This window comes from Protopterus annectens, chromosome 7.part0 (assembly GCF_019279795.1).
Source record: "Protopterus annectens isolate FY-2018-M chromosome 7.part0, PAN1.0, whole genome shotgun sequence".
In the NCBI taxonomy this organism is placed as follows: domain Eukaryota; kingdom Metazoa; phylum Chordata; order Ceratodontiformes; family Protopteridae; genus Protopterus; species Protopterus annectens.
Window position 1 is genome coordinate 678,173,796 of NC_056739.1, and position 12,755 is coordinate 678,186,550.

Sequence of the window (12,755 nt, forward strand, 5' to 3'; positions counted from 1 at the left end):
CATTGTCCACTAATTTACTGAAGTTTCACTGATGACTACAATGTCAGGCAAGAGAGTAAAATCTTTGCGCCTTAATTAGAAGAAAAAAATGTAGTTATGCTGCAAACATTTATTGTGACAATTTTCATACCTTTCTTCTTGTTTGCCATGATGTCACTGTAGCAAGGGTTTGAGTCAATATCCCTGACAGAAGCAGAAAGAGGATAGTAACCTAAAAATAGTACACCAGTTTATGGTGACAGAATAAATATAACTATATTGCAACAGACTTCCCTGATCTAGAGTAAAAGACATCTGGAAAGTATTAATAACTTTAGGGTCACATAAAATCAAGTTTATCTCATTAGTGTCTCCTTACTATGCCTCTCAGTCTCTTCCATATATCTTTTTAATAAGGTTTTCTACACCTCTCAGCCTGTTAGTATGAGAAGTCTGTACAAAGCTCATATGATATCTAGCAATATATGTGAAGCAAAATGTGTGTTATGTCAATTACTGCATGATTGCTTTTATATGAATGTAAATTTGCCTATGTCACAAGTGATAATTCAATAAAGGTGTTTGGAAAAAAATCATAAAATAATGGGGGGAGGGCTCTTTAACTTAGGAAGTTGCTAGCATAACAATATTTATTTTATTTTATTTCGTTTGGTAACTGAGTAGTGTCCAACTGGGCCAGGGGCCCATTTTTAGCAGAGACCCAGGGAGAAAAGCTCCACATTGTACAATACAATATAATGCAGAACAAAGCAATACAAACAGCAGTAATTTATATACAAAGCAGCTTGTGTTTTTTATACAGAACAAAACAAGTTCCAGTAAAAATTCAACAACAATGATAGATGTGCAATTAAGCAGAGAAATAATGAATTTTGATTAGAGTCAAATATCATGTCAGTAACAGTTTATGCTCATTTGATGTTTGAAGCATGCATCTGTGGTAAGGATGTCTGTCAATCTGCTGATCCCAAAATGGAACAGCAATGGCAGAGTCCAGAAGAGAGGATGAAATAAGAAATCTGGGTAGGGTGACAAGCATACTGGGATTGTAGATATCAGTAGGGGTTGTGTGAAGTAGGTGAACCCTATAGGGTATAAGTAAAGGGTATGAAAAGGAAATTAGCCTGGAGAGTGGCAAGAGCACAGTCAATGATTACCAAGGTGTTCCTTTAGGAGGAGCTTGAACTGATGGAGGTTAGGGGTTTTAGTTATGGTATTGGGAAGTGTGTTCCTGCATCTGGAAATTTTGTGCGAATAGAGTGAGTCGCCATGAAAGTTGTGGAAGTTGGAAACCTTTAGCAAATGTTTGTTACAAGAGCTGAGAGATCTGAGATTGTTATTGGGCTGGACTAAGTTGGAGATAGCAGAGCAGTTGCTAGGTTGATTGATTATTTTCTGGGCTAAGGTTAGCTGACATAGTGATAAAAGGTTGGGAAGTTCTGCCCAATTTAACTTAGAGAGAGAGCTGAGCAGTAGTGGGATCTGGGCGGTTGGTTAGAAACATATTTTGCAATCTTATTGTAGCATGATCCTAGGTGGTTGAGATCTGACTTCTGAAGGTTTGTGAATATTAGGGAGCCATACAGGTGGCAGGATAGCAGGTGTGAGTGGGTTGTGGAGTGTCTGGCATTTGGGGTTAGGAATGGTTTGGCTCTGTATAGGGTGCCTAGTTTAATGTGGAATTTCTTGATTGTAAGTGCAATATGTTTATCAAATTTTGGCCCATTGTCTATAGTAACACCTAAATGTTTAATGTGGTTAGTGGGTACTATTTTGGTGACATTTGCAGAGGTGATTGAGAGTGGGGGTGGTAAGATTTGAGTTTTTTATTACTGAAAACTAAACTCTTTGCTTTGTTGGGGTTCAGAATGAGTTGTTAGGAGAAGTATTTTTCAATGTCCTGAAAAGCTGATTGCATTTTTAGTTGGAGTTCCTGGTGTGAATTGGCTGAACAGGTAAGTGTAGCATCATCTGCATGCTGAACTATGGATGTTAGTTGAATAGCAGAGCTGAGGTTATTTGTAAATATGATAAAGAGAAGTGGACCAAGTATAGAACCTTGGGGTACACCAACAGAGATCGGGAGAAGGGGGGAAGTGATGTTTCCCATTTTGTAACCTCTTTTTGGTTGGAAAGATAGCTATGGAACCAAGTTAGAGGTGAAGGGCTGAGGCCATGGGAGGAATGTTTATTGATTAACAGCTGGTGGGATACGTTGTCAAAGGCTTTAGATATATCAAGAAAGATGGATGAGACAGACTGGCCTTGATTCAACTGATTATGAATAGTGTTAGTGAAGGTTAGAAGGGCAGTGCTGGTGCTATGTTTGGGTCTAAAGCTGCATTGAGAACTGGAAAGTATTAGCATGCATTTTTTGAAGGATATATGAAGTGTGAATCTCAAATGTATATCATTATTTAGTGAGAACAGTCCTCAGTAATTAGACAAAAAATAGGTTTTATGAGAAGCAGACTGAAAATATAAGGGAAAAATCAGAACAGTCTGCAAAAATCTGGACATTTGAGATGTATGGTTCTACACATTCATAGGATCCATCCATATTTAGTGAAATATCATGTCCTTTTATTTAAAGTTCCCCACCTATCTGGTCTAGGCAATTCTCCTGTCAGAAGATCTCTAAGTTATTTAACAATGACATCTCATGATTCTTTTTAGGGTTGATAAACTACAATCAGCACTTCTAATAGCATTATTATTACACATTTAACTAGTTTATATAACTACATACCTTGCTAGTCTACTATGTCTGTATAACAGGAATAAAAAAAAACATTAATTCCTATAACAAAAACTACTACTCTGTACTAAAAAATAATCTATACCAAAACAACTACTAATCTATACCTGAAACTACTAACCCCACATAGATTTCTCATAATAGAGCAGTTTCTTTTCTCTCACTTTGAAGATACTAAAAAGTATCCACCTAGAACTTGTTTGATAGCTAAAAGAATATGGTATTTAACTGTATGCCAGTGTGGCTTCAGGAATAGACATAGTACCATAGCTATAGGAATAGACATAGTACCATAGGTATTATATATATTTTATCAATCATTTACTAAAGGATATGGATGATGGTTACCTTACTGGAGCTTTTCTACTTAACTGAATATAGTAATTTAACCTGGTTGCCCATTTCCAACTTTTAGAATGTTCAAAGGAATTGATAATGAACATTGCCTTTGGCATGTTATCTATGTAATATTTTTTACAGGTAAATATTGGAATCACTTTTTTCCCATGTCAAAGTCACTTTTGTCAAATATATTGCAAAGGTCACCATTTGGCCTGCTACTTTTCTTCATCCTTATTAACTTATGTCACTTCATCCAGCGATCTTGGTATTAATATTGTATACTGGTGATTGCCTTAAATCCAGACCCATTCCAGTAGTTCCATTTGTGGAATTTCAATCATTGACAGAATTCCAAAAGCCCACAGCGTATCATGTTCTATGGGTGTTTGGGGAGAAAGTGTCATTCTTCATCTGTTATGTCACCTATCTTTCCTACAGCATGTATTTGTGCTTGTGATTTAAATTAATGCACAGAAAGTCGTATTAAAAAAGTTTCCAAAGAACTTTCATTGAAGATGGATCTGCAATTAGAAGGATTTCTGATACATCAAATTGTTTATGACCTATCCTTACTGCCCAATTCATCTGAGAAATAAAATGGATTCATCAAGTCTTATTTCATGTAATGTGCTGCTCATTCTGGTTGCCACCAGTGTAGAAACCAAAAGTACTAATGTGTTTAGAATTTAATGGTTTCTTCCCCTCATACAGAGGGATGACCATCATCTAACTATTTTACTTTCAGCCCTTATTCTTCTGCCATCATGTTTTATAGCTACCTATTCCAATAGGCCTCTTAAAAAAGAAAAAGGCCTGCTGGATATAGAACTATTATTCTGTTTTGTGCTAGTGTTAATTATATGGTAATGAAAGATAATTATTCTCCTTTTGTTACATTGAACTAGAGTTCCATCTATCTGCATATTAGATTAATCCAACTTTTAACAGATTAAATATAGAACATATCATCTATATATCACAAACTGTTCAACTCCTAATTAATCTGTCCATCCTCTGTAACAACCAGGCAATGCATTCTGTTATCATTTTCTGTTTAGCTTGGCAAGGGAGTCAAATACTTTCAACTCAGATATACTCCTCCATATAGTACTAGCAAACAGTCTGTACTTCCTGGTGTTTTTTTGTAGACCCTCATCTGATTGCTGTGGAACCTTTCCCTTTTACCAACTTCAAGTAATGTAGTCTTCCTCCAAGGTCACAGCACTGCAGCATTTCTGAAGAAACTGGAGATAACTTCACAATGCAAGATTTTCCCAACTTTCCCCTTGATAATTATGATTTTGCCATATTAGCCATTGCAGTATACTATCTTTCACTTCTATGTATTTAACTGCAGATGCATGCTTGTCTCTGTTTCACCATTATGCCCGAAGAATGGCTGAAAAAGGCTGAATTGAATTCCTCTGCCATGCCAATCATACCTCTCAACCTTTTAGAGAAAGAAACCTGGATAAAACAGCAACAAACGTGGGACAAAGACCCAAAAATAGGGACAATTTTTAAATATTGCTTTTACAAACTTAGAAACTTGATAGAATAACAGGTTTTGCATTAGCATGAATTTTCTGAAGGGTATGGAGTCTAAAACCTAAATGCCTGTCATTATTTTCTAACTTCAGTCTTTAAGGATTCACCACTAATTTGTCAGAAAACCACAAATTTAGGAAAAACGGAACAAAAATATGAGGCAAAAATCTGGACATTCTACAAAAATCTGTACAGTTGAAAAGTATGGAAATTCTTGTTAAGAAATGAAATAAATAATAACAAATTAGAGTTATAAAGAAAATATTGTCATAGGGATGAGAAAATATATGGGAAAGAAGGTTGATCTCGACCCCAACAATTGCAAGCAAGCTTGTGAGTATCATAGTGCAGTCCTTCATCAGTATATTTCAAAACTTGTGCAGGGCTTCTTTTACAACCAAATTAGGCTGCTATAAGCAAACAAACAGCAAGTAAGAGCTCATACAAAATGGTTCAGTTGTCTACATTTCAACATCTATATAGCAGCAATATTTCCAATTAATAAAATTAATTTTTATTTAACTTGCTGTTACCACACTCTTAGTCATTGTATTGTATTGCACAGTCCTATTTTCGTACTACTATCTGCATCACTTTAATTGCATATTCCTTGTCAGTTAGTGCAACAATACTATTAAATGCATTAGCAGGTATCTTGAGTTTTGTATACTATAGTTATGTCATTATATTCACAAGCACATAAATCCCTGTCATTTGTTTTCTTGCTCCTTATCTCTGAAAGCAGTTCCTTTGGTAAACTAATGACATTTTGATGCAAAATATGCATTTATTCCTTTAATGCCATAAACTTTCTCACAATAAATAATTTATTTTTTGCCTTAATAGGTTCAAAAAACTTTGTTGTCAATCCGAGGATATAGAATATTTATTGTGTGACTGATATCCTTTTTCATTCCTTTATGGTGTTAGAATCATGAAGTCATTAAACCCTATTAGCCAACTTCTTATTAGTAGGAATGTAAATATTTTGTACCAAAGACAAGAAGGATATTAACATGGCAAGTGTATAATTCTCCAGAAATAATATCAGCGAAGTCTGTCAGCATAACAGATGTTGACATTTGGTAGTTTTGATCACTAGACCTCAGAGTAAGGAAAGAATATTCTCTGAAGCTGCAAACCTTAGTGTAGGTCCCTCACCTTATTTGCACATATATCTCCAGCATTATAAGGTTTGTATTTACAGTCCTTGGAATTTCATTAAGATCAGTTACTGAGCAGCATATTCCCATCTGAATTTGTTTGCAGGCATATGAAAAATGATTGTTAAGCTATATGGGGAGAAGGGGTAATTGTTACTATGGCAATTAAATTATTTTGTGTCCCACTATTTCTGTTTTGAAAGTTGGGTTACCTTAGGGAAATTTTACAATAGCCAAACATATATGACTAGAACACAGAAGTCAGACAGGCAACAGTTATTGTAAATGTCCTGCTACAGGAAGTTTATATTATATACTGAAATGGGAGTTTGAAAGAAATATAGAAATGATTTAAACTCTTACAGAAGATAACTTATTTAGATAATTACAACTGAGTCACTAACTATAACCAAGTTGTTAACGTGTCTAAGAAATGGAGTCAACCAACTTGCTCTTGAAATTAATTTCTTGAAGGAAATTGAATAACACATCAACAATGATTATGATTAGAAGCACACTCATAATTCTTTATAATATATAGGGATGGTTGCTGTTTCAGTGTATTAGTAGTTAAAAAAAAAAAGATTACAGCAAGCAAAGTGCCTGATAAATGCTTTCGTCTCTCAACAAGACTTCTTCAGATAAAACTGCACAAGTGCTACACATACTATATATAACAGTCATAATTACTTTCAATTAGAATTTAAAGCACCACACTCCAAATACACAAACCCAAGACATATAAAAATCCTCATACTAAAATACATTTGTGTGTAAAAGCACACTAAACAATAATACAAGGAGAAACAAATGATGAAGGTTTATTATAAAGGTTTGAAATAAGTATTGGTGTCCCCAAACAAATATATAGATATATATTTTAATGAATGTAAAATGTGTGAATCAAACTCTTACAGCCTAAGCTGTTAGTACTGGTTTGATACTCACATATTCGTTGAGGCAAGGGCGGATGTTAGCCTTCAACCTCAATTGCCATTTCAATTCCATATTCAACAATACATTTTTTATATCCCCACCCCTAATGTTATATTTAACAACATCAATGATGCCAAATTTAAAACCACTAAAAGACAGACATAAAACTGAATGTTTAAACAAGGCACTGGTGTCTTTTCCAGTCCTTATGTCATACAAGTGCTCATATATTCTATTCTTAAAAGCTCTCTCAGTTTTTCCTATGTAGAATGCTGAGCACTCCACACATGCAGCCAAATAGACCAACATCTTGGTGTTGCAATTGCACCTACAAAATTTAACTACACTATTTAGTCCATTATGCAAGTGGATGCAATCTTCCTTATAAATGTATGGACATTGGCTGCACCTTCCACAAGAACTGGTTGCCTTTTTGATTTTAACATAGTTCTCCACATTTTCAAATAACCTTTTAAAATTCCTTCCTGTCTTAAAAATAAAAGTGTGTTTGGTTCCTACTGCTTCGTATAAATCTTTATTGGTCTTAAGCATACTCCAGTTGTCTCTGACTATTTGGGTAAAATAATCAGTGAACAAATTGAACTCAGTGACACATGCCCCTTGAAAACTATTGCCAGTGTTTTGTTCTGCAACTGTGGTAAAGGGTTGTCCTAGCAATGCTTTATATTTCGTATCCCATCCCCTATATACTTCTTCCAATATTTCACATACTAGTTCTCGGTGATAGCCTCTTTCCACAAATTTTTTACCCAGAAAAATTAATTCCTTCAACAAGTCATGAAATTCGGAAGTCATCCTGGCTATTCTAACAGTTTGCCCCTTGATAAGACTTCTTTTTTGAAATGGTGGATGGTGACTTGTATAATGCAAATAGCTGTTGCACCAAGTTTCCTTACGATAAATCTTAGATTTAAATCCGTGGGGAGTCTTGGAAATAGTGATGTCGAGATAATTAACACTAACTTCACTACAAGTGTGTGTGAAAGAGAAAATCAGTACTGTTGTTCAAAAATTTCATAAACAACTCTATGCTCTCCTTAGTACCTTCCCAAATCACAAAAATATCATCAAGGAATCTGAGATATAACTTGATGTTGTTTTGGAAGATACTGTTGAACACATACCTGTTCTCCCATTCTAACATCACTAAGTTCGCATAAACAGGGGCACAGGCTGCCCCCATAGCTACTCCACTCACTTGTTGGAAATATTCCCCCTGAAAGCCTATGTAATTGTTGTCAAGTATGACTTCCATAAGATCAAGAATTAAAGAAATGCGGTCCTTAGATCATCATCATCATTCTCTTTTGGCTTTTCCCGTTAGGGGTCACCACAGCGGATCATCTGTTTCCATTTCTTCCTATCCTCTGCATCTTGCTCTGTCACACCAACCGCCTGCATGTCCTCTCTCACCACGTCCATAAACCTTATCTTAGGCCTTCCTCTATTCCTCTTACCTGGCAGCTCCATCCTTAGCATCTTTTTCCCAATATACCCATCATCCCTCCTCAGCACATGTCCAAACCAATGCAATCTCGTCTCTCTTGCTTTGTCTCCAAACTGTCCAACATGAGCTGACCCTCTAATATACTGATTCCTAATCCTATCCATCCTAGTCACACCGATTGCAAATCTTAACATCTTTAACTCTGCCACATCCAGCTCTGACTCCTACCTTTTTGTCAATGCCACTGTCTCCAACCCATATAACATAGCTGGTCTCACTACCCTCTTGTAGACCTTCCCTTTCACTCTTACTGATACCCGTCTGTCACAAATCACTCCTGACACTCTTCTCCACCCATTCCACCCTGCCTGTACTCTCTTCTTCACCTCTCTTCCACATTCACCATTACTCTGAACTGTTGATCCCAAGTACTTAAACTCGTCCACCTTTACCAACTCTACTCCCTGCATCCTCACCATTTCTCTACCCTCCCTCTCATTTACACACATATATTCTGTCTTAGCCCTGCTGACTCTCATTCCTCTGCTCTCTAGAGCATATCTCCACCTCTCCAGAGTCTCCTCAACCTGATTCCTACTCTCACTACAGATCACAATGTCATCTGCAAACATCATAGTCCACGGGGCCTCCTGTCTGATCTCATCTGTCAACCTGTCCATCACCACTGCAAATAAGAAAGCAAATGCAAATAATAAATAAATGTAAATAATAAGACTGCAAATGCGGTCCTTAGATAAAAAAGAATATTTGTTGACACTGTCACTAAAAAATACACCTCGCTCATAGCGTGGAATACACGTAAATAGATCTTTAACGTCTATAGTGAGAAAAATACAGTGTTCTGTCCACAAATCATTAGTCAATTTACTAAGAAATTCCCAACAATCTTTAATCAGATGTTCAGTTTTGACAACAATATCTTTGGTATAATGATCTACATATACTGCTAAAGGATGGGCCTTGGAATTTCTAGCTGAAACAATAGGCCTAAAAGGAGGTACTAGTATAGATTTGTGTACTTTGGGAACCCCAAAGAAGTTGGGAATAATGGGATGAAGTTGTCTCAAATATTGATAGGTTTTATTGTCAATCCTGTTCTCCACCAAGTACTCTTCTAAAAGAAAATCAATTCTTTTGTATGCAATATGTATTTCATTGATGGAGACAGTGGAGTATGTGTTAGCATCTAGCAAAATGTTGGTTAAAGCATTTTTATATTCTTCATTGCCATACAACACAACCCCCCCCCAACTTTGTCAGACTTCATAATACGAAAATCTCCCTGTGCCTGCAATTCTTGAAGTAGTTTTTCTTCAACCACACTGAGGTTGTAATACGCCTCATTCCTTCTGTTCTTTGTATATACTTCATAAACTTCATCCGTAACTATTTTTTCAAAAAGCATTAAAGCAGGGTGGAGAGGTAGGTTGAAAGTACTGGTCAAACCCCTGTTAACAGTACAATTCTCTACCACAGTCTTCTTACATATCATATTTAAATGTAATCTTCTAAGATATAATTTGAAGTCCACCAAAAGGTTAGCTAGATCCCCATAATTGGACCTCTTGATGAAATGGATTCATTTTCCGAACTTCAAGATAATTTTTTAGTACCCAGGAGGTCAGAATGGCTGGCCAACAAAGCCAGATACCCCTCAGACCCAGGCCACCCATCCAGTTACTACGGGACCAACTACAGATGGAAGAAGGTGGGGAAGAAGGGGAAATAGTGGTAGTGGAAAATGCCAATGGTATTGTAACAGAATACAGAGGTTTTAAGATATTTAATTACATGACGTGTATTTTAGGAAAGCAGCATTTCAATCTTTTTTCAAAGGGATTTAAGTTTGTTAAATCCAATTATGGTGATCTATCTAACCTTTTGGTGGACTTCAAATTATATCTTAGAAAATTACATTTAAATATGATATGTAAGAAGACTGTGGTAGAGAATTGTACTGTTAACAAGGGTTTGACTAGAACCAGCACTTTCAACCCACCTCTCCACCCGGCTTTAATGCTTTTTGAAAAAATAGTTACGGATGAAGTTTATGAAGTATGTACAAAGAACAGAAGGAATGAGAGGTATTACAACCTCAGTGTGGTTGAAGAAAAACTACTTCAGGAATTGCAGGCACAGGGAGATTTTCATATTATGAAGCCTGGCAAAGGTGGGGGGATGTGTTGTCTAGCAATGAAGAATATAAAAATGCTTTAACCAACATTTTGCTAGATACTAACACATACTCCCCCGTCTCCATCAATGAAATACATATTGCATACAAAAGAATTGATTTTCTTTTAGAAGAGTACTTGGTGGAGAACAGGATTGACAATAAAACCTATCAATATTTGAAACAACTTCATCCCATTATTCCCAACTTCTTTGGGGTTCCCAAAGTACACAAATCTCTACTAGTACCTCCTTTTAGGCCTATTGTTTCAGCTAGAAATTCCAAGACCCATCCTTTAGCAGTATATGTAGATCATTATACCAAAGATATTGTTGTCAAAACTGAACATCTGATTAAAGATTGTTGGGAATTTCTTAGTAAATTGACTAATGATTTGTGGACAGAACACTGTATTTTTCTCACTATAGACGTTAAAGATCTATTTACGTGTATTCCACGCTATGAGGGAGGTGTATTTTTTAGTGACAGTGTCAACAAATATTCTTTTTTATCTAAGGACCGCATTTCTTTAATTCTTGAACTTATGGAAGTCATACTTGACAACAATTACATAGGCTTTCAGGGGGAATATTTCCAACAAGTGAGTGGAGTAGCTATGGGGGCAGCCTGTGCCCCTGTTTATGCGAACTTAGTGATGTTAGAATGGGAGAACAGGTATGTGTTCAACAGTATCTTCCAAAACAACATCAAGTTATATCTCAGATTTCTTAAAGATATTTTTGTGATTTGGGAAGGTACTAAGGAGAGCATAGAGTTGTTTATGAAATTTTTGAACAACAGTACTGATTTTCTCTCTTTCACACACACTTGTAGTGAAGTTAGTGTTAATTATCTCAACATCACTATTTCCAAGACTCCCCACGTATTTAAATCTAAGATTTATCGTAAGGAAACTTGGTGCAGCATCTATTTGCATTATACAAGTCACCATCCACCATTTCAAAAAACAAGTCTTATCAAGGGGCAAGCTGTTAGAATAGTCAGGATGACTTCTGAATTTCATGACTTGTTGAAGGAATTCATTTTTCTGGGTAAAAAATTTGTGGAAAGAGGCTATCCCAGAGAACTAGTATGTGAAATATTGGAAGAAGTATATAGGGGATGGGGTACGAAATATAAAGCATTGCTAGGACAACCCTTTACCACAGTTGCAGAACAAAACACTGGAAATAGTTTTCAAGGGGCATGTGTCACTGAGTTCAATTTGTTCACTGATTATTTTACCCAAATAGTCAGAGACAATTGGAGTATGCTTAAGACCAATAAAGATTTATATGAAGCAGTAGGAACCTAACCCACTTTTATTTTTAAGACAGGAAGGAATTTTAAAAGGTTATTTGAAAATGTGGAGAACTATGTTAAAATCAAAAAGGCAACCAGTTCTTGTGGAAGGTGCAGCCAATGTCCATACATTTATAAGGAAGATTGCATCCACTTGCATAACGGACTAAATGGTGTAGTTAAATTTTGTAGGGGCAATTGCAACACCAAGATGTTGGTCTATTTGGCTGCATGTGTAGAGAGCTCAGCATTCTACATAGGAAAAACTGAGAGAGCTTTTAAGGATAGAATATATGAGCACTTGTATGACATAAGGACTTGAAAAAACCCAGTGCCTTGTTTAAACATTCAGTTTCATGTCTGTCTTTTAATGGTTTTAAATTCGGCATCATTGATGTTGTTAAATATAACATTAGGGGTGGGGATATGAAAAATGTATTGTTGAATATGGAATTGAAATGGCTATTGAGGATGAAGGCTAACTTCCCCCCTGGCCTCAACGAATATGTTAGTATCAAACCAGTACTAACAGCTTAGGCTGTAAGAGTCTGATTCACACATGTTACATTCATTAAAATATATATCTATATATTTGTTTGGGGACACCAATACTTATTACAAACCTTTATAATAAACCTTCATCATTTGTTTCTCCTTGTATTATTGTTTAGCGTGTTTTTACACACAAATGTATTATAGTATGAGGATTTTTATATGTCTTAAATTTGTGTATTTGGAGTGTGGTGCTTTAAATTCTAATTGAAAGTAATTATGACTGTTATATATAGTATGTGTAGCACTTGTGCAGTTTTATCTGAAGAAGTCTTGTTGAGAGATGAAAGTGCTTATCTGTGGATTTGTGAATTTGTATAAAAGTTTTTTGCTTTTACTGGTGGCCAGGATATTAGTTTATTTTTATTTTTTGTTTTGGTGAACTTTTACATTTGTGAAAGTGCCTGGCAAAACTGTCCCAGTCTCTACATTGCTACACAAGAGAGTCTATTAAAATCAACAGGTCTCAAAACTCTTAGACACCTTGCTATC